This window comes from Myotis yumanensis, unplaced genomic scaffold (assembly GCF_028538775.1).
Source record: "Myotis yumanensis isolate MYYU_CA2020_CCGP unplaced genomic scaffold, mMyoYum1.0.hap1 SCAF_3, whole genome shotgun sequence".
NCBI lineage: Eukaryota > Metazoa > Chordata > Mammalia > Chiroptera > Vespertilionidae > Myotis > Myotis yumanensis.
In genome coordinates, this window is record NW_027223754.1 from 184,674,294 (window position 1) to 184,697,091 (window position 22,798).

General features: G+C 38.3%; 1 protein-coding gene and 1 pseudogene across 13 annotated transcripts in view; one reads left to right on the forward strand and one right to left on the reverse strand.

Moving 5' to 3' along the window:
• Positions 1–22,798, reverse strand: part of PLEKHA5 (pleckstrin homology domain containing A5) — a 218,561-nt gene that overhangs the window by 190,745 nt on the left and 5,018 nt on the right. The gene's annotated exons all lie outside the window — the stretch shown is intronic.
• LOC139007707 (U2 spliceosomal RNA) lies at positions 14,340–14,425 on the forward strand (annotated as a pseudogene).

Consider the following 22,798-nt stretch of genomic DNA (forward strand, 5'->3'; position numbering starts at 1 on the left):
GATGCCAGCAGCCAGGGGAAGGGAAGGCCTATTGCATGAATCTTTTCGTGCAACAGGCCTCTAGTATATATATAAAAGCCTAAGCATCCATTTGACCATTCGACCAGTAGCTATGACACACACTGACCACCCGGGGGCAGACACTCAATGCACAGGCATGGAAACATGGAACAGACTGATGAATCTCAGAGGGAAGTGGGGAGGGCGGGAAGAGATTAACCAAAGATCTTATATGGATATTAGAGACCCAGCGCATGGATTCGTGCACCGGTGGGGTCCCTTGGCCTGGCCTGCAGGCATTGGGCCAAAACCAGCTCTCCAACATCCCGAGGGGTCCCGGATTACAAGAGGGCGCAGGTCAGGCTGAGGGACCCCACCAGTACACGAATCCGTGCACCGGGCCTCTAGTTATAGAATAAGAAACTGTCACCAGTGGTTGAGGAAAGAAAGGGACTGGAGTGATAGAGTAGGACTATCAGTCTTCTCATAGCCCTTTATATTGCTTGAATTTATCATCAGCATGTACTGATTTTCTAATAATTACTAGAAAGATGTCAAAGACTATTTAATAGAAAAATGTTCCAAATCATTAAGTGAATCAAGTTATGAATATGTACCAGTACACTATGACCCCAATTTCTTATGTATGTAAATATGTAGGAAGGAAACAAAGACTATATGCCAATAGTTTATACAAATAGGTGATGGAGTATAGGTAATTTTTTAGTAATTTTCTAGATTTTCCAATAGGAGCATGTATTTCACTTACATTAAAAAAAAAAAGTTTTTCTTGCCCTGACTGGTTTGCCTCAGTGGATAGAGCGTCGGCCTGCGGACTCAAGGGTCCCGGGTTCGATTCCAGTCAAGGGCATGTACCTTGGTTGCAGGCACATCCCCAGTGGGGAGGTATGCAGGAGGCAGCTGATCGATGTTTCTCTCTCATGGATGTTTCTAACTCTCTATCCCTCTCCCTTCCTCTCCGTAAAAAAATCAATAAAATATATTTTTTTTAAAAAAGTTTTTCTCGTAATATATTGTTATGCCCCATTTAGCTGCTATATAAATGTCATAGTTAAAAATCCTTTGGTTTAAAAGAAAGGAGTAATTTATGATCCAGGCCTATAAAATCAGGCTATAAAGTAAATAATGATGATGATGATACAGGTATGGGGAGGAGGTGATTATCAGTGTCCAGTAACACACACTTTAAAAAATTAATACTAGAATTTGATATATATGAGTTACAATAAATAAATTTAGGAGAAAGAAAACATTACATTATAAAAAGTTATTTACTTAACATATACTAAAAAAAGATTTAACAGAATGAAAATAAAATAATTCCATGGATGATAGATACATACCGGTATGTTAAGTAAAATGGGGGTGGGGGGGTGGGGGGACTATCACTAACAATCACAGAAGCTGACTACGCTCTGCCATACGATATCCTAAATTCCACTAGACAGACCGTCACCTGAAGGAGCCACATCATCTTGCTATAATAAACAGCTTACTATTGCCAATTATACATAAATTGCTAGGTATGAACATGCAATCCTGGATAGACATAAAAAATAAACTCACTAAGGCCACTAACACACTCCTTGCCTATGTTTACAATTAAGGAATACTGCAAATGCTTAGGGTAGTAATTTTGACTGGTAACATTAAAAGTTTCATTTTACCTGACTTCCTTTTAACTGAAAAATTTTACCTATTCTAATATGCACAGTATAAATGGCTTTAAAAGAAAATTTAATCAGTACAATGTCCAGAAAAAAACAGTTTAAAATTAATGCTATTCATTACTGTAAGTAATGCTATTTTGGCACTAAGTAAACTGTACAGAGTTTTAAATTAAATGTTTAACAGTGGAATACTTCAGTGGGGCTAAAGTAGGTTTACAGTTGTTTGTATGTAAAATAATACAATATCTAACAAATAACAATACAAGAATAAACTCCATGTTTCCTGTACTCACAACTGTAAGCCTACTTTTGCCCCACCTAGTATGCAGAGGTTAAAATTATAATGACTATGCAGATTTGTAAGAAAGTGTTATAGCAAACATCCAGTGAAAAAAGCAGACTGCTAAAAAAGGAATGTAGATTATGGCTGCAACTATATGAAATTGGGTGATGGTGAAATTGTGGGCAACTATTTCAAAAAATAATTTATTATTATGGATATATTATTGTTTCAATATATATGGCAATTTTTTCTAAGCCTAAAGGCTCAGTTTGCTTATTTTGAGGTTCAGATTTTAAGAAAAGGGATAAGAATCAAGTCGAATGTGCAGCTGTTTGCTTCTAGGAATACAAACAGGAGGAAATAAACAGAGGGAGGATAATGTCTGTGAGATTGGGCTAACAACTTCATTCCCAGCTGTGTTTTAATTTGTATTACTAAATAGTAACACGCTCTTTTCATGATAGAGGCTGAGAATCTCCATTTGTGCCCAGTGGAAGTTAGAGGCACACTAGAAAAGACTTAGAATGTTAGATTCAGTAATTTGCTGTCTGGTCTATATTCTAAATTGTATAACATCAGTTGAATTATTCAGGAGTTAATTCTAATTTAATGCCATGTAAAAGCAGAGAGGATGACAGTAATGCTTGATCACTTATAAACGACTTAAAATCCTATACAATAAAACCCTAATATGCAAATCGACCAAACAGCGGAACGACTGGTCATTATGATGCGCACTGACTACCAGGGGGGAGACACTCAATGCAGGACCTGCCCCCTGGTGGTCAGTGCACTCCCACAGGGGGAGTACCACTCAGCCAGAAGCCAGGCTCACAGCTGGCGAGCACAGCAGTGGTGGTGGAAGCCTCTCCTGTCTCCACAGCACCAATAAGGACCCCTGACTGCCAGCTTAGGCCCGCTCCCCAGAAGGAGGGGAGGAGAGTGGTCCTAAGCTGGCAGTTGGACATTCCCCGAGGGGTCCCAGACTGGGAGAGGGTGCAGGCCAGGCTGAAGGACTCCCCTCCCCCCACCAGTACACATTTGTTGTGCGCTGGGCCTCTAGTTTAAATATAAGAAGGCTGGGCAAATTAAAATCATGCCCTTTTTGCGGAGGTAAGACAATTAAGTCAATAATAAAGCAAGCTGATATAGACTGAGGTCAGTCCTAATTGCAAAAAGCCCTGTTCTTTACACTTCAAAAACTGCAGCAAGATTTTTACTGTAGTCAAAGAGATTAGGAAGGCAGAGATATGTTCAAATGGAGGTGAAGCAATACCTTAGCAGGTGAATGTGTTCTTATAGCTACTTTAGACACTAGTTCTCCCTTCCCCCCTTTTCTCCATTTATTTATTTATATTATTTATTTATTTATATTATTGATTCTAGAGAGAGGTAGGGAGAGAGACACACACACATTGATTGGTTGCCGCCCGCCTGTGCTGACTGGGGATCAAACCTGCAACCTAGTTATGTGCTGTGGATGGAAATGGACCCCACAACCTTTTAGTGTTCGAGATGATGCTCCAATCAACAGAGCCACCCCCGCCAAGGTATTTCTTTTTCTTTTAAATGAGAACTGTAATGTCAATGGAAGCCCCGACCCAAAATAAATCAAAATGGGAACATTCAAAAATTTACTATAAAGTAGAGATTTCTTAAAGCTATCAATTTTTAATGCCATCAGCCTAAGATGACTACCTTTACACAGGACACTTGAGATTATAAGAAAATACACTAATTTTCAACCTAATTTTATAGAATTAATTTTTTTCTAATTTCATTATAAACTTGACCCTATGGCAACAGCTGTATCAGTTGAAATGTGTGCAAATTTTTTTTTTTCCTTTTCTTTAAATATATTTTTATTGATTTCAGAGAGGAAGGGAGAGGGAGAGATAGAAATATCAAAGATGAGAATCACTGGTGATCAAGCCCGCAACCCAGGCATGTGCCCTTGACTGGAATCAAACCTGGGACCCTTCAGTCCTCAGGCTGATCCTCTATCCACTGAGCCAAACCGGCTAGGACTGGAATTTTTTTTTAAAAAGCTGATCATAATAGAGATGACAAAAGTTACATAAAATGATTAATAAGCTCCATATGTGGGTATTATTTAAAACTTGTTGCTTTTTAAAAAAAATTGGTGAATTTTAAATAATCAGATCACTTATTATTTATATTGCAGATGAAAATATTACCATAAAGCTCAATTGCTAAAAGATGTTTTGCAGTAGGGTACAGACCCAGGACTGCCCACCCACTCCGAGCCTGATTCCCAGCTCTGCCAGTTCTCTAAGGCTTAGGTTCCTCATTTCTAAGGCGATGAAATGCTTACACAGTGACAGGTACATTGAGTGCTCAATAACTAGTGGGAAGGTCTGCATGGCATATGCAGCAAATGACTTAATGCATATAAAACGCTCAGCGGAGTGCTTGGAGCATAGTTAAGCATTCCATAAATAGCAGGAATTACATAAAAAGTAGACAAGAACTTAGAACAGCAAATACAATGAATGTAGTCTCTAATTCAGTGATGGCGAACCTTTTGAGCTCGGCGTGTCAGCATTTTGAAAAACCCTAACTTAACTCTGGTGCCGTGTCACATATAGAAATTTTTTGATATCTGCAACCATAGTAAAACAAAGACTTATATTTTTGATATTTATTTTATATATTTAAATGCCATTTAACAAAGAAAAATCAACCAAAAAAAATGAGTTCCCGTGTCACCTCTGACATGCGTGTCATAGGTTCGCCATCACTGCTCTAATTCAATTGTTTTCTCAAAATCTGAAAAAGTAAAAAAACAAAAAAAAACCACATTCCTATCATGCAATTTTTTATCCCTAATGTCTAGTACCATAGGTTCCTAGCAAATAGTAGGTATAGGATAAACATTTTCACATTACTAAACAATGACTATCAAAATCAATTATGAAGCTGAGTACTACTAGTTGGTAAACTTTCTCTATTTCATCCTTGCATCCCAGTGCCTGGAAGATTATGTAACACAGTATTCAGCTAATTTCATTTTTTTCCATTCAATTAAAATATAAATTTATTTGAAAATTTAAAACTTTAAAATCAATGCATGGAGTTTTGTGTTTGGATGATGACATATACAAGGGTAAGGGCCAGGTCTGTCTAGTTCATTACTATCTTCCTAATAGGCAGTCAATGTTTAACACATATTAGGGAACCCAAATACCTAAATAAATGCAGGCTTTTTTTTTTTTCATGTTCTGTAGAAATAGGAATAACTCCTAACCAGAGTTCATACCAAACACAGATGAGAAGGCGATAATGAAAAATTACTTCTGGGAAGGTGTTTTAAGAAAAAAGTCTTGGTTTATGTCCAGTGTATTTCAATAAAGCTAGAGAAAAAGGAAACAAGGACTTGGAAGTGACAAGTAGAATAAGCTGATCACAGTAAAGGCCTAACAGCAATGTTATCATTATGGATCCCATAAACATTTACTCTGAATAGCACACTGAATTTTTGTGTGCTTTCTTAACAAAACTTAAACATAACAATTCAGTGCCGTGTATAGTTTTACCAATAATACATGCTTTATTACCCGAGAAGTAAAAAGCCAACTTTCCACACTGCTCTATAAAAATCTCTAATTATTTCCTCTTCTGTTTCCCAGAAGTTATAATAACTGGTTAGGCTCTATGCCCTAAACAAAGCAAGGAAATGCTCCTACTTCGTCGTCTTTTTGACCCCTCTGCGAATTAAAGAGCATACTCCAAGGGAGGTCCCTGCAACAGCAACTTTGAAAGATAATAACTGACAGGAAACCTCAAAAAGCAAGATTATAAAATGGAAATTATTTTCTAATACAAATAATTCTTTCAAAAAAACCAAACAAACAAATAATATGTAGCAAATTATAAAAATTACCTTCTCTGTATATGTGGATCTACCTATATAAACTATTACTGAGAAAAGGACCCTTCATTCCACATACACTTTTCAGGAATGTCACTGAATATAAACAAGATTTTCATTCAGAGATGAGTTTTTTCCAGAGAGCTATGTGAATTGTTTCGAGGGCATTAGTACACCAATGGTCCCCAACTTAAAATGGTTCAAATTACGATTGATTTTTTGAATTTATAATAGTGTAAAAGTGATACATGTAATAATTACGAGATATTCAATATTTTATTATAAACTAGGCTTTGTGTTAGATGATTTAACCCAACTGTACGCCGTATGTAAGTGTTCTGAGCACATTTAAGGAAGGCTAGGCTAAGCTATGGCATTTGATCGGTTAGGTTTATTTAAATGCATTTTCAGTTCAGCGTGGGTTTATTGGGGTGTTACCCCATCATAAGTCTAGAAGCATCTGTATTTGGGTCAGTAAGGTGTTATGCTTAGTTCCACAGAAGCCAGAAAACATTACTATTCTCCTCTATGTGTTTGATTATGAGAAATTCTATCTATAATAGAATCTTATCACCTAAGTGAAGGCCTTTGCAATCTTGAGTGCAGAGCAGTAACAAATTTTAGATAAAGATTAATTATATTTTATGCCTGAGACTACAATTCACACAATTAAATTGTTATTGTCTTTTACATATTCTATTCCAATTTGATTCTAGGTAGATCACATTTACAGTCCTGATAATGGTGATTCCAAGGATCATTTAAAAATCAACAGTCCCTGCACAGGCTGGGTGGCTGGGCTGGTTGGAGCAACTTCCCATACACCAAACGATGTGTGTTCAATTCTCAGTCAGGGCACATACCTAGGTTGCGGGTTCAATCCCCGGTGGGGGGGGCACATATAAGGCAACTGATTGATGTTCCTCCTCCCCACCCAAATCAATAAAACATATCCTTGGGTGAGAAAAAAAAAATCAACAGGCCCCCAAACCACACTAGACCAGGTGGATTGTCTGACTAAAGAGTATCAGAGAAACAGAAACAGGAGACCTGAAGAAAAATCAAGGTTTAGGGACTTCGTAGGAAAGAATCTTGCTTTCTTCCATTCCTGGCAGAGGCTCTCTTACTAGATAGAGTTGCGTTCATTATTCACAAGCATCTAATAAAAGCATTTTATTTAATCGCATGATCAAAACAGGTTCAGAATTGTCTGGATTTCCTTCTTGCCAGGGAAAACAGCTGGTATTATAAAAACACACCTAAGCTATTTTACATAGAGCTTGTCTTCCAAATATGTGACAATGAGCTTCCTGAGAAGGACTAGCCAGCAACGTAGCCGGCAACATAAACAAATATAAGAATTAAAATGAAAAAGAAATCAAAGGACTGGAAAGGGGAAAAACACTTTGTCATAACTTACAGAAGATAAAGAATTAGGTTAACATTAAGAATTATATTCATCAAAAGATCACTTAAAGGAAGAGAAGGCAAGCTACAAACTCAAATTTACAGAAGATTATTATCTATTTTAAACAAACAAAAATCACAAGACACCAAGAAAAGTGAACAAAAGATATAAACAGGCATTTCACAGAGGAAGAACATGAATACACAATGAACCTAATAAAAGATGCTTAGTTTCATTAATCTGGGAAATTCAAAGTAAAAGCCACAATAAGAAAACATTTGACTACCACCGGATTGGAAAAAAATATAAAAGTTAGACAATATCAAGTACTGACAAAGATATGAAGCAATAAGAACTCATGTACCAGTGGAGGGGTTATAATAGTACAACCACTTTGGAAAATAATTTAGATTTATTCAATAAAGTTGAAATGCACACACCTTACAACCTCAATTATATTCCTAGTTATTTTTCTAGAGAAACGCATATAAATGCGCATGAGGAGATATATACAATAATCTATATATATAAAAGGCTAATATGCAAATGTCCCCTGGGGAGTTCGATTGAGACTGGGAGTTTGATCGCTCTCTATGACGTGCACTGACCACCAGGGGGTGGCGTCAAACAAAGGAAGGCCCCGGCTGGCAACTGGAAAGCCCCCATCGGCTCTGATTGCTGGCCAGGCTTAGGGACCCTACCCATGCACGAATTTCATGCACCGGGCTTCTAGTGTTCACATAATAGCCATAAAACAGGAAGCAATGTCCACCAATGGGAAATGGTTAAATTATAGTATAAACATACAAAAAAAATTAAAATGAACTACATCAACTGTGGATGAATCTCACAAATAATACACTTAACACAATAAGCAAATCACATAATGAGTAATTTCCCTTTTGTAATATAAAAAAAAAAAGGCAGGGGAAATTAAACCATGCATTGTATATGGATTCAGGCATATGTAGTAAAATTTAAAGAAAACCATAAGGATGTTATAAACACAAAATGAAGGATGGTGGCTACCTATGGGAGGCAGAGGAATGGGAAGGAGGAGCAAGAGGGACCTTCAAAGGTCTGAGCACATTCTATCTAGAGGAGTGGTTCTCAACCTTGGCTGCACATTAGAATCACCTGGGGATCTTTCTAAAATCCTGATTTCTGGGCCCCAACCTCCGGAAATTCTGTTTCTTTGTTACTAATGTTGTGGCCCCACCCCATGACAAAGAAACAGAATTTCCGGAGGATGAGGCCCAGAAATCAGGATTTTAAAAAGATTCCCAGGTGATTCTAATGTGCAGCCAAGGTTGAGAACCACTGTTCTAGAGCTAAAGTTGAGTTTCATGTGTAATGGTTATTCATCTTGCTTTCCTTTATCTCTGCTGTATTATATTCATTTGGCATGTATTACATTTTTCATAATGAAATAATACACATACTCAAAAAAGGTTTTAAACTGTCTTAGATCAGATAAATGCAGTAGTAAAATATTTCACCCAGAGATTAGAAAATTGCTAATTGCATAAAATAAACTCACCTGTATTGTACAGTTTAAATTACACAGATCATTTTAACCTGCCTTGCTCCTTTCAATGGAACAAGTATGACCAAAGAGTTAGAGGCAAGAAAGTAATTATTATTAATTATTCCTCATGTTACAGAGTTCCTACTTATGAGCTTAGAGTAAAATTATTTCCAGGTGGTTCTGGGAATTTGTAAATCTCCCACTGTTGTCATTCCTATTTTGCTGCCTATTAGGCAACTTTGTGGTTTAAAGATTATGAAATTTTGCTCTGGTTCACCACACAGTTTAAACTTTCCAAGTGACTAAGAGCAAAAGTAAGAGATTAAATATTTACATTTAAAATATCTATTTTGTTAATACCAAGTAAAAAAGACTTTAGAAACAAAAACTAGAAAATGTTAATCTGAAAATCCTGATCTTTGGATTTCAGACTTGATTTAGTATTTGATATATAGCACTACATAAAGTAATTAAATCATTGTTCTTTAGCATTTGCATATATCATTAATGCTTGATATTTTTAAATAGTCTGCATTAGGAAAATGTCATGTTTAATTTTAAAAATGATACTTAAAATATTCTGACAAAAACTTACAGTAAAAATTCTGATGTAATAAACGAGTTCTATGTCTGTCTAGTAAATAAGCTCCCAAGAGTTCACAACATGTCTACCTAAGCCCCTGGGCTAACCACTACACTGTTGGTCAAATGTCTTAGCCTCTGTCTGTTAGTCTCAGGGGGGTCATTTTTCTCTAATATTCTACTGAACCTAAAACCATCAAACCTCTCAGTGCCCAAGGTCAGACAGTCTCCATTCCATTTCTCAATCCATCCCTTAAACCAACATTAGCCCTACGATGTTTTGCTCTGTCTGCCCCTGACCTAGCCTCAATCTTGTAAACTAGACTACCATGGAAGTGGTGGTCCATCATTAGCAAACTCCCCTATATCCTCAACTTCTTCTCAAAGCATTACCCAAACATCCTGGTTGTTAAAGACTTCCCCCTGAGGACAGCAGCTGCCCTGCTGCACCAACAGCAGCTATTTATTCCCTACTGTTCATGGTCCTTCAACTACCCGAGCCATTCATTCCCTTAATCCCAGGACCCTGTCATACTCATAACATGGCCCATCTGAAGTCATCACATCAGTGACCACACTCCAGCAATACAGCCCTCAACCTCCCAGCATGCGTGTTAACCACTCTCCCTCTGTCTTGGGAGAATCTCTATCCCAACCCATTAGATGTCTTCTTGCTCTACTTCCCTCCTTCCCAGCCTAAAGTCCAATGATCTGTTTCAACAAATTTGTCATACCCTAAATTCTCCTCTGCCTTCCTTTGCATTTGTCTGGAAAAAAACCCTTTGTGGTTCCAACTATTCGTTTTTTCTGAGCTCCCACTCCCATGACCCTCCCCTAAAGAATCCATAAAGATTTAATGAATGTCTACAATATACCAGAGACATAGCATATAATACTCTGTATTTTAACACGTTGCTCACTTGTTTATCACACGTTTTTTATTATAAATATTTATTGAGCATCTCCTAAGACACCGACTTAAGCTCTGAGAATTCAGTAGTGAATAGATCAGAGGAGGTCCCTGCTCTTATGAAGCACAAGTCTCAGTGGAATTAGACAAATGACAAAAGTAAATGAACAAGAACTTGAGCCACTGGTAAGTGCCACAAGGAAAATAAAATTTGGTAGCGTGACAGTAAATGCCTGGTCAATGGGTTTTGGGCGTGGGCCAGACATAGGCATCTCAGACATGGCAGGTCCAGTTCCAGACCACCTCTATAAAGCAAATCATAATCTTTGTGATGGTGAAGGGTCTTGCCTTCAATTGTAAAAAAGACCCACAAACACACAACATTTGTGAAGTGTAATAAAGCAAAGGTATGCCAGTACTTGAAAGCCTTCTCAGAAGCACACTGAAACCTACAGTATCTTCTTCACCTCCCACAATGGAAACACTAAGGCCCATTCTGAACCTTAAACTGATGCAGCCTCAATGAGACTACCAACCAACTACATACATCATCAAAAGGAAAAAAACCCTACTCTAGAGGATTTAGGTACTAAATGTTTTAATAAACAGCTCTGGCCGGGTAGCTCAGTTGGTTAAAGTGTCATCCCGATACGCCAAGATTGCAGGTTCAATCCCGGGCCAGGGCACATACACAATCAACCAATGAATTCATCAATAAGTAAAACAACAAAATGATGTTTCTCTCTGTCTCCTTCCCCCCCACCCCCTAAAAGCACTAAAAAAAAAAAAAGGTAAAAGAATCTCACACACATGTCCACTTAACTTTCTATGTAATTGAAGGAATACATGACAAGCAGTGTGGCCATGATCAAGTGTAATCCCATATTTGAGACAGAGAAACTTCAATTCAGCTGGGTTCTGTAATTTGGGGGCACGTGTGTTATATGGATTATACAAATCCTCCAATTCTTTGTTCTCTGTCTCCACAAGCTTTACAATATGAGTTTGTAACGCTTCCCTATTTATCCAGTCCTTGAATCTGAGCTGGCCTTGTGTCTTTCTTTGACCAACAGAAAGCAGTGGTCAAAGAACGCTGTCTGAATTCTGGGTCCAGGCCTCGAGAGACATAGAGCACTTCTGCTCATTCACTTTTCCAGTATAAATGACACCTGCTTTCAACACAAGAACAAGCCTACTGGAAGACGAGAGATCATGTAAAAGAGAGCCAAGTTCAGATAAGGCCATTCTAGACCAGCCAAGATGAGCCAAGTCTCCCACTTGACTCACAATTGATCCCACACAACAGTCAACCCAACAGAAACTAGAGGAATTGCCCAGCCAACCCAGAGATGTGTACACAATAATATAGTTCTTTCTTACGCCACTGCATTTTTTGGATGGTTGGCTTATATAACAAGATGAATTAATCATATCTATTCACGCTGGATAATCAATTACACTTCTCCTGTAATGATTTTCAGGAATTGAAGCCAAAAGTTGTGAAATATTTTAATTTAGGTGTCTTCTGAAATGAGACTTCAGTAGCAGGCCAGGCAGGAAGTATTATTTGCAGAAAGGATTTAGAATCTCATCACAGGGTTTCATTTCTCCTACCAATAATACTGCTTGTTTTCAACTTAGAGTTTCTTTTGCAGCTGTGCTAAGAAGAGAACTGCAGAGTGTGTGTGTGTGTGTGTGTGTAAATGCAAAAATGGGGGATTAGAAGACAAACCAAACTGTTGATATGTATAACCTCATGGGGTGCAGAGTATGGGGGGTGGGGAGCATAAAAGAAGACTCGACAAACTGTTCCAGGAGCAATAGCAACATTTCCCAATAAATCTTCCTTGGAATACAGGCTATAGGGCCTGACTTGAAATTGTCACAGATAATTACTAGTTAAATCACATGAAGCAATCCAAAGATCAAGTGACAACTCAGTCAAGTACTTACAAATCACACATTCATGTATACATATTAATACATATGTGACTCTAGCCATCCATCCACCCATCCATCCATCCATCCATCCATCCAACTATCCATCCACACACACGATCCTGGGCTGTACTCTCTTAATCACTACGAAAGGCACTTACCCTAACCTGTGAACTCTGCTACATCTTTTTCACTCAGAAATGGGCAACAGCAGTTCTGGTATAACACAATGGTATTTTGCAAACCAACCCAGCAGAAGATACCAACTGCTGATCCCTTATACTACCAATTGTATTAGCTGTCAATGTGAAACCAAGATGAACAAAAGCTTAAGACTCGATTTACCCAAGTACTCAAATGTTTCTAAACTACTTAGGCTTACATGCAAGCTCATGAATTGCTGTTATTTTTTAGGTTTAAGGCTTTATGATATAAATTCATAGATATTAAATTAAGGATGATAAATCCATCCACATCCTCACCTAAGTCCTTGCAAACATCACTAGCTTTTCACAATAGGCTTTCTTACTGATGCAGAAGTAGGTCTCCAAATCTTCTGAATACAGTGGTCCATACAGGCACTGCTGATCGATTAGAGTTGCAATGCTAAGTGAAACTCAGTTACCATGTCTGGTAGTCCATTACATCAATGGTCTGCAAGAAACCACACCTCCCAGTATTTATAGGCTGTGTCCTCTCCCACTTTTCATTTTGGCCTTGGTCATGCAACCTGCTTTGGCTAATAGGACATAAACAAGCATGATGCAGTCAGAGATTTTACAAGCCCTAGCACACTGGTGCTTGTCCCTTTGGGATGTTCCCTTAGAAGCCAGCTGCCATGTTATAAAGAAACTCTAAATAGACCACTAGGTGGTAAGAGGCCACGAGGAGAGACAGTGGATATTCCAGCGACAGCCCAGTTCCAGCCAAAGACTTCTGCATGAATAACCTCAGTGATACCACACATAACAGAAGAACAGCCTAGCTGAGCCCACTCACCTACAGAAAGGTGCGGAATTATGTATATATATCATTGCTGTTTTAAGCCACTAAATTTTGGGGGCAGTTCCAAACCAACTGAATCACTGATAACAATCCACACAGATTCTCCATCAGTTACCTTTCGATTTTATCAGTCCAATCAAGGGAATTTATTGCAGGTATGAAGAAATGGTGGCACTTTCACATACTGTAGGAGAGAACATAAATCTGTACAAATCTTCTAGAGAGCAATTTGGCAAAATGTTAAGTGATGAACCTTTTAAAAAACGCATATCCTTTTCCGTCAATAATTCCAAGTCTAGGAAACAGACATGCACATAAGAATGTTATATAAGAATTTTCCTCACAGCAAAAAGCTGGAAACACAGACATCTAAAAATAGAGGAATGATTAAAGTATTATGTGTTCATAAAACAGAACATCATAGTTAAAAAAAAAAAAAATCTACTGAATAGCCCAGCCAGTGTGGTTCAGTGGTTGAGAGTTGACCAATGCAGCAAGAAGGCACTGGTCTGATTCCTGGTCAGGGCACATGCCCAGGTTTTGGGCTCGGTCCCCAGCAGGGGGTGTGAGGAGGCAGCAGATCGATGTTGATGTTTCTCTCTCATTGATGTTTCTATTTCTCTCTCCCTCCCCCATCTTCTCTTTCTAAAATTCAATAAAAAGGAATAAAAAACATGTGAAATCTATTGAATAAATATATAATGACATGGGAACACATAATGTACATTTTTAATGATTTTAGAGAGAGGAACGAAAAAGGAGAGAAAGGGAGACACACAGAGAGAGAGAGAAACATCAACTGGTTGCCTCCTTGTATGCACCCCTACAGGGGACTGAACCGGCAACCTGGGCATGTGCCCTGATTGAGAATCAAACTGGTGGCCTTCCAGTGCACCGGACAATGCTCCAACACCAACTGAGCCACACTGGCCAGGCCAATAATATAAATTTAATTAAAATAGTATTTAATGCAGGATTAGTGATAAGACCCAAATCTTTTAAAAAATGATTATGCATATATACAGAAATATTAACATAAATTCTCTGTGCATAGTAACAAGAGTGGGTAGTTTTGGGGTTTTTTCCTTCTTTATACTCTTCAATCGCTTCTCGGCCTTTTGGCTAAGATCAAGTGTAGCATACTCCAGTATTTTCCAAATTTTCTATAATAAAAATGCATTACTTCTATAATCAGAAAAAACACATCATAAAACAGGTTGGGAAAAAGCACGCCCACTAAACAGACATATTATTTGTCTGATAGATTTATTGTTTAATTTGGAATCCTCTGATATTTCTTTACTAAATTTTTTTAAATGCCGCAATTATTAGAATGCACCTATATTCTGTGATGGAACAACTTTTAAAAGTAAATGCATTGCAACAGATGAATTTTCAACAGAAGAAAAAACCAACACTATAACATGCTACTTTCCCTCTATCATTGCCTTGTGCTATAAGAACTGGGAAAGGAGTGACTTATTTCTTTTTAGGTTTCTGCCATACTGTCCTATTTTACTAAGCTTTAAATTTTAGGTTGAACAGCTTTATAATATTTAATGAAATGGGTATTATATGCACTTTCAACCAAGTTCAGCAAACCCTGTTGGAATTGATTCAATATGAAGATTAAAACGAATTTTCATCTCAGAGATAAATTCTCCTCTCTTTTATTTTTAAGATCATGTCTATCCAAAGAAATAATATGTGTAATGAACCTAAGTCATTTGGAAGGGAAAGGGAAAACACAACCCATGCAGAACATCACTGGGAATATGTAGTGGGCAAGTTTTGGTAGCATATGACCGCAGCACTGACACGGTTTGGGAGTTACTCTCTGAAGTGGCCAGTAATTTTCGAAGAACCAAAGGGAATCCCTGGCCTACCATAGCAGGGTGGAGTTTTGATCACAGTGAAGTTCCACCGCCTGGTTTCCTCAATCATCCCTGCCCACAACAGCCAGTAGAGGATTGGTTTCTCTTGTTTTCTTGCTCAGAATTCAACACTTCCTCTTCATTCTCACAGGTACAGGCCTAAACCTGGACTAAAAATACGGCAATGTACATACCACACATTTTCAACTACTCCCCCTGAAATGGAAGGCAAAGGCTTCCTTAAAGAGCAGTGAGAAGTCCGGAGGGCTTCTCTCGGGTGCTTCTATAGTTACTAGCCACTTCAGAGAATAATTCCCAAAGGCACAGAGATTACTCCCAAGTGACCAAGGAGTTCCCAAGTGGTTCATTAAACTTCTATCATCTGTACAACATGAGGACTATTTTCTATTCGTCCCAGGTTTCTGTAAGGACCCACGGACTAGTATTTTCCGATTTGGTCCGCATTCGCTTTACCAATGCTATTCCTGACAGTATAGACTTCAGTATCTCCCCTGTTCTCTGGAAACCACAGCAGCCTAAACTGTGAAGGTTTCTAACTGGAAACAGCACGACCAATGGCAAGGCCTGGCTTTCGGCTATGTTCACCCAGGCCTCAGAGGTCTCTGCACTATCCTGGCTTCGTCATGCCTCTGGTCCTACCATCAGGCCTCTGGGCAGATCCTATCTGCCTTTCAGAGGAAAATCACATAAACCAAACTTGATCAACAGCTGGTTTACTAACTCCCTACTGGACTGGATAAATGTCACATGGAAAATATTTAAATTTCACAAAGGGCCAAATTACAAAGTTTCTGAATAGCATGAAATTAAGTTGACTGTCATCATCAAAATTCATTCAATCAAGAAATATTTATTGAGGAACTACTAGGAGAAAGGCTTAGGCTAAGGGACTAAAAATATGGCAATGAATAAGATTGCTTTTCATGAAGCTTACCTACCACACGGAGTGTGTGCAAACAGGTATTAAACTAAGTGTTGACTTGATTCTAAAATATGCTGTTTCTGAAATAAGGATTGAGGGGTTATTTTATATAATATGGTCATGTCTCCCTTTTCTCCTGTAAAGCTGTTATTAACTCAATGCTAACTGATCATCACGGCACCTTAAACAAAATATAGTAATTACATATTAAATATTTAATCATAATCCTGTTAAGAACTAAGAAGTATAAGGAGAGAATCTGATGGGGCACAGAACTGGCTCTGGAGGGGCTGCATTAGTTCTCCAAAATCTCATCAATGACCCTTTCAAAGGGTGAAGGTGGATCACGTCTCCTGCTCTGCTCAGACCTGCAATGGCTCATCTCCCTGAGCAACAGATGATCACATAAACCAATGAGGCCCCTGGAGTCCACCCATTACTTCTCGGATTTCACCTCCCTTTTCTCCCATACTCCTTCCTCATCACTCCTCTCCTGCTCTTACCCTGTTCTATTTATTTTTCCTTATATCATTTATATATTCTTACATACTATACAATTTACTTATCTGTTTACTCTGACATTTGCTCCCCTACCACCCCACTCCCCAAAAGGGTAGAGCTTTTTGTTCTATTTTGATTAGTGATGCATCCTAATTGTCAAGGCATATAATTCTGAGTTCAAAATGTGGTGAAGAGTAATGAAAGAAAGAAAGCATCAATGGATATCTGATTGGAAGATCCTGCCACCGGGACTGAAGTAATAACCAAAATCAGTTGGCCAAGCCTTGCTCCCTCTTCGATAGTAGACAGGAACTTTACTTCTGCTGCAGTTTTACTCCTTTTTCTAAATTTCCACATCACACCAATCCCATTCCAAGTCTTTCTTTAGATAATGGCAATACTTTCACTCAGGTTATGGTCCAATCTCAAGCCCAAGATGCTAGTTACTGTTCATCTTTCAGGTGACTTTCTTATTGCTCTGTCCTGATCCATTCCAGCTGAACTTTCAGAGGCAGGCTCATCTCTATGTTTGTGACAAAGGCCTCTTCCAATAACCCCCACATTGGGTCAAGTCCTCTCAATATATCTGGTCAAAGCATGATGTGTATTTCACAGCATTTATCACAGTCTACAGTGATATATACTTGTGGTTATTTTATTATCGACTCTCCCACTAACTTAACTATAAGCTCCTTAAGAGTAAGGTCTATGATCAACCGAAGGACTTGTAAGCATAACCAATGGACATAAGACACTGGGGGGTAGGGGAGGCCAGGGGATTGTCAAGGGCGGGAAAAAAAGGAGACATATGTAATACTCTTTGTAATACTTTAAGCAATAAAACAATTTAAAAAAAGAAAAAAAAGAGTAATGTCTATGTCTGCTTCATTGACAAAGCCTAAATTACTTGGTGCATAGTAAATACTCAGTAAGTATTTGTTAAATAAATAATGGATTGGATGAATACGGTATTTTCAACTTGGTTCTGTATATACACAGATAGTCAATTAGGTAGCTGAGAGAGGATGTTTTGTGGGTAGGAGGTTGTGTTTCTTGTTCATAAGGGAGGAAAAGAAAGTAATGTTGGGAGTCCTTTGGAAACGTCAGATTTTAGCCACCTAAAATGCTATGTCAACAGCTCAAAAATCAAACCATCATTAACACCTCCACTTAGAGTCCCCCCCCACCACCTACTCCCTACACAAATCATTCTCGTAGCCACTCAGACACAAAGGCTTTCCGTGGCTTTTGACTTCTCTCTGTCAACCTCCTAGCTCAGCAAGATTTCTAAGGCCTGTCAACTCCTTTTTAATATCTTTGATCAATGGCCTCCTTCCTTTCTATTCCCACTGCTACTCAGTTTAAGCAACTAGCCCCTAGATTACAGCAATAGAGCCAGAATTGGTTTCCTTGATTCTAGGCTTGTCCCTTTCTAATCCATGCTGCCTACATTAAAATCTCTCTTAAAACCACTTTACACTATTAATACTGCATACACCAAAAGACACCTGCCATGGCTTGCCTAGGACCGTGGTCGGCAAACTGCGGCTCGCGAGCCACATGCGGCTCTTTGGCCCCTTGAGTGTGGCTCTTCATAAGCCTTAGGGGTACCCTAATTAAGTTAATAACAATGTACCTACCTATATAGTTTAAGTTTAAAAAATTTGGCTCTCAAAAGAAATTTCAATCGTTGTACTGTTGATATTTGGCTCTGTTGACTAATGAGTTTGACGACCACTGGCCTAGGAAATAAAAAGCTCAGCCTGACATTCAAAGACCAGACTCACTAGAGCTCCATCATTTACCAGCAGGGTAGTTATCACTAGTCATCACACACATTATATATATATATATATATATATATATATATATATATATATATATCCCCCCACTCCTATGAATTTATCCTACCATTCATTTAGATCAGCGGTTCTCAACCTTGTGGGTCGCGACCCCTTTGGCGGTCGAACGACCCTTTCACAGGGGTCGCCTAAGACCATCCTGCATATCAGATAGTTACATTACGATTCATAACAGTAGCAACATTACAGTTATGAAGTAGCAATGAAAATAATTTTATGGTTGGGTCACAACATGAGGAACTGTATTTAAAGGGCCAGAAGGTTGAGAACCACTGATTTAGATCAACCCATGTGAATTCCATCCATATCCCCAGGCCTAGCAATCCCTACCTCCTTCCTTCATGCCTTTCTAGGACAGCCCAGCCCATTTGCCTCTTCCTCCTCTGATTTCTTATAACACCATCTGACAACTAGTATCATTTTTCCACACCATTACTCCAATTTCCACATACACACAAATATACATGTAACTTTTCACCATCAACCCCAACTTATGCTTATCTATTATAGAAAAATGAAAAAGTGACAGAAGAGCATTTGTCAACAAGTGCTAAAGAACTCTGTATCTTTCACAGGACAGAGGTGGGTAGACAGGGATGTTTACATCCAGGGCCTCCAAATGACTCTTCTGTGGGGAGCCGATATAGGGTTAAGCCTCGGCCTGACCTGTTGGCAAAGTCACAAACAAGTCCCAGCTTAGAGGGCTCAGTCCTCTTAGCATAATTATAATTAGGCTTGACCTTATAACACTCCCCAGATCTTATCTGGGAAGCTAATGGGCTGAGGGAAGTGCAGGAAGTGTAACTAAGGTCAAAACAGGTGAAACTCACAAGAACTGTGTAACTATGTTAACCACTGCCTTGTTTACCTCTGACTATAAAAGGTTGATGCGGCCTGAGCACTGGTGTAAGTCCTTCCTCTTGAGTTGGACTTACCCGCCTGGCCCCCAATATTCCCAAATTATCTCTTGTCTCTTCTCTTTCATTTGTGTGCGGCTCCTCTTCCAGATCCTGAATCCTGAACCACGAAGGACGTGGAGGGAAACATTTACAACATCTTCTAACCAATTCTATCTTTTTCTACTCTTCATGTCTTCCCCCTTCATTAAACATACACCAGCTTTGCAAATAAGAAGAAACATCCAGATTACGGGGACAATCATTTGAGAAATTCAGAAAGGGTTCTCAAAATGCCACCACTTGAGATGTGGCGACTCCTCTTGTTCATCCCCAACTAACTCCTTTGCAGAGCAGGAGCCAGCATCCTGTCATCACCATGGACATGGCTTGCTCAGAGGATGACTGGATGCCAGGCATTAAGCTACATATTCCAAGGAGAGGGGACCAGAGGCCTGGTCTTGAGCAGTGGTCCTGGGACTAAAAAGATGGACAAAGGGATTCCACAATAAAATTCACTGTGGTTGGGAGTCCTGGTATCCCAACCTTGAAACTCTAAATGCATTTTATCACTGAAACACCGCTATTAATGGTAAGCTTCCCTAATCTGTCACAGAACACTCTTCTTTCCCTTTATGAAGATGCCATTTTAAAAATCACGTTTTTTCCATTTTTTGTTTTAATGTTTTCCTCCTACTAGACTGCAGGCTCCAGGAAGGCAGGGTCCCTAGAGTGTGGTTCCCTTTCAATTTATAAGTCCCTAGAATAGTGCATGGTATTTACTAGGCACTACTGAGCGGATGAAAAGAAAGGACCCAATTCTAAGACCCTGCCAATATATAACACTAGTCAACAGGTTTTTGGAAGGTTAAATAAGTTTTATTTGTAGGCTCGACCAATAACCTACCACTGCACTTGTTTCTATGAAAGAATACCTCTAGTCCCAAGCAGTCAATTTACGGAGAGATAAAAGAACCTGCTAATACTGCCCAGCTATAGCAGATATTTTTAGGTACAGAAGAGTTTTAGCCCAGAGCCCTTAATTTGAATGCTAGTGACTAACAGTGAAGGTGTGTATGACCTACAATTGGTCCTTAACCTCTTTAAGTTTCAGTTCATCATCTGAAAAGGAAAAAAACAACAACACAAAAAAGGCTATTGTGAAGATTAAATTAATGTAATGCTATGCTGAAATGCCCAGCACGAAATAAGTTTATGATTCCCACACCATCGCCCTCTTTTAATACGTGTCTTTATACTACAAACTCCTTGAAGGCTGTTCATAGTTGTGTTGTGCCTACTGAATTAGTATAAAGTGCTTTACACGCATAAGAATTCCTTATTACAGTCTAAACTCTGTTATGAATATGAAAAAGAAATACAATGTCAATGAATTGTTCTGAGCGGCATACAGTTATTACTTTAGTAATCAAAATCCAATTATCATATTACAGGACTAAGATATATCAAACATTTTAAATATGAAATACACAGCAATATGTCCTAATATTCTTGCGGCAGTTATTTTATGTTCCCATCTTCACTCGTATTTTGGATTGTAGCAACCTATGAAGAAACATTTTTTAAATCACTTGCAACCTTATATGGCGACTTCATGTAAGAAATCCCCCTCATTGAAGGTTAGTTTGAAATTCTCAGCACACATTAGATCCAGCTATGGCAGATATTGAAATAAAACTTCATTAGTCAAAATCAAACACTGCTCTATTTGCATAGCTAAAAAGAAGTTCAATTTTCAGAACTGAAAAAAAAAAATTTAAGCCAAGGAAAAAGCAATATGAGAAAATATAACCTCAAAATTTACATACTATTTTATTATCCTACGACGCCTTTTTTTCATCTCCCATCCTGCCACATGAAACAATGACCTTTAAATAATCAGAACAAAGTTCCTCACTATCCAGAGGACATTGTTTTAGGACTTACCGGCACTTTAAGTTAACCATCCCAAAGCTATGAAACACAAAGGAATAGTCAATGGCACATCCATTTAAGTTACCGTGACCTGTCATTACAGCATCATTAAGTGTTATTTTCAGGGAGTAAGCAGGAAGCTTTATAATTTTTAGACATATAAAATCATTTTCTGTACTTTATGGGCTAAGGTATTGAATATTTTAAGCTACACTTTATAAATTATGAAACTCACTGACAATTATTTCTAAAGATAAGTAGCATGAATTAAGTTTTAAAAGCAATATAGAAACTCAGTAATCAAATTCAAACTCTGTGTACATGTATTTACACACACACACACACACACACACACGTAATACAATAATTTAGAGGCTGGCCGGCTTAAGGTACACAGAAAAAGGTTTCACAGAAAAGAATTAAAGTATTAAATATCTATATTTGAGATAAATTAAATTTTCAAATATTAACATTTTTTGGCCATATGGATTTAGAGTAAAATACATTCTCTATATTACATATTCTGTTACCTAACTGTGAACTTTTATTAAAAACAAATCCAAAAAGTGTATAACATAAACTAGTTTATCCAATGCTTCTCTGTACAACTCCTACTCTAATCAGGCCCTTTGTTGACATTAACACTATTAACTGTTTCATGCAGCTCTGCAGGGAAGATACGTACAAAGTACAAACTGCAGCAACCGAAAGCAAGCCCACACAGCTCTGCCACTCCAGGCTTCATACTTATCTGTGGTTGTCTATAAAAGGTTCAAGAGAGAGGCTAAAATAGTTAAGCAAGATAGGAAAGCTAAGTAGCTTTCCCAGTTTCCCATGTCTCTTCTTGGTACTGTGAGTTCATTATTTTGTAGATTATTATAAATTTCCAGAATAGTATAAAATTCAAAGAAATTTAAAAATGGAATAGAATTTATTTTTTAGAACTATTTTCTTTCTTTTTTAAAATATATTTTTATTGATTTCAGAGAGGAAGGGAGAGAGCAATAGAAACATTAGTGATGAGAGAGAATCACACTGGGGATTGAGCCAGCAACCCGGGCACATGCCCTGACTGGGATCCTGGTTCATAGGTCAACAACCACTGAGCCACGCCAGTTGGGCAAAATGGAATAGAATTCAGAGGTTGCCTTTTTCAGCCAGCCCAATATAAAGATGTGAAGACAGATGGCTGGGGGGTGGTAGGAGAGGGTGAATGGGGGATTTAAAAAAAACAGTTGTGAAGACAACTCCAAAGTGATTGAGAGGTTTAAGACCACTGTCCAGCTCTTCTGCCTCTTCCCAGCCCGGGTGCCTTACCACACACATTGATCCAACAGTCAATACCAAACTATTATCCAAAGATAATTCTTTTTGGCAATCTGCCATTTTGAGCAATAGCCAACATATGTTCAAGAGAGAAAGAATTTGAGAGTTAAATGTTCCTCAAATTCTCTAGCTCTCCCTTCTTGCTAAGGGAGCCTCCCAGGAACACATGATTAGGAATAAGCAAGAGGTTGATGGATCTGTTTTCGGCCAATCTTCCCTCTTCC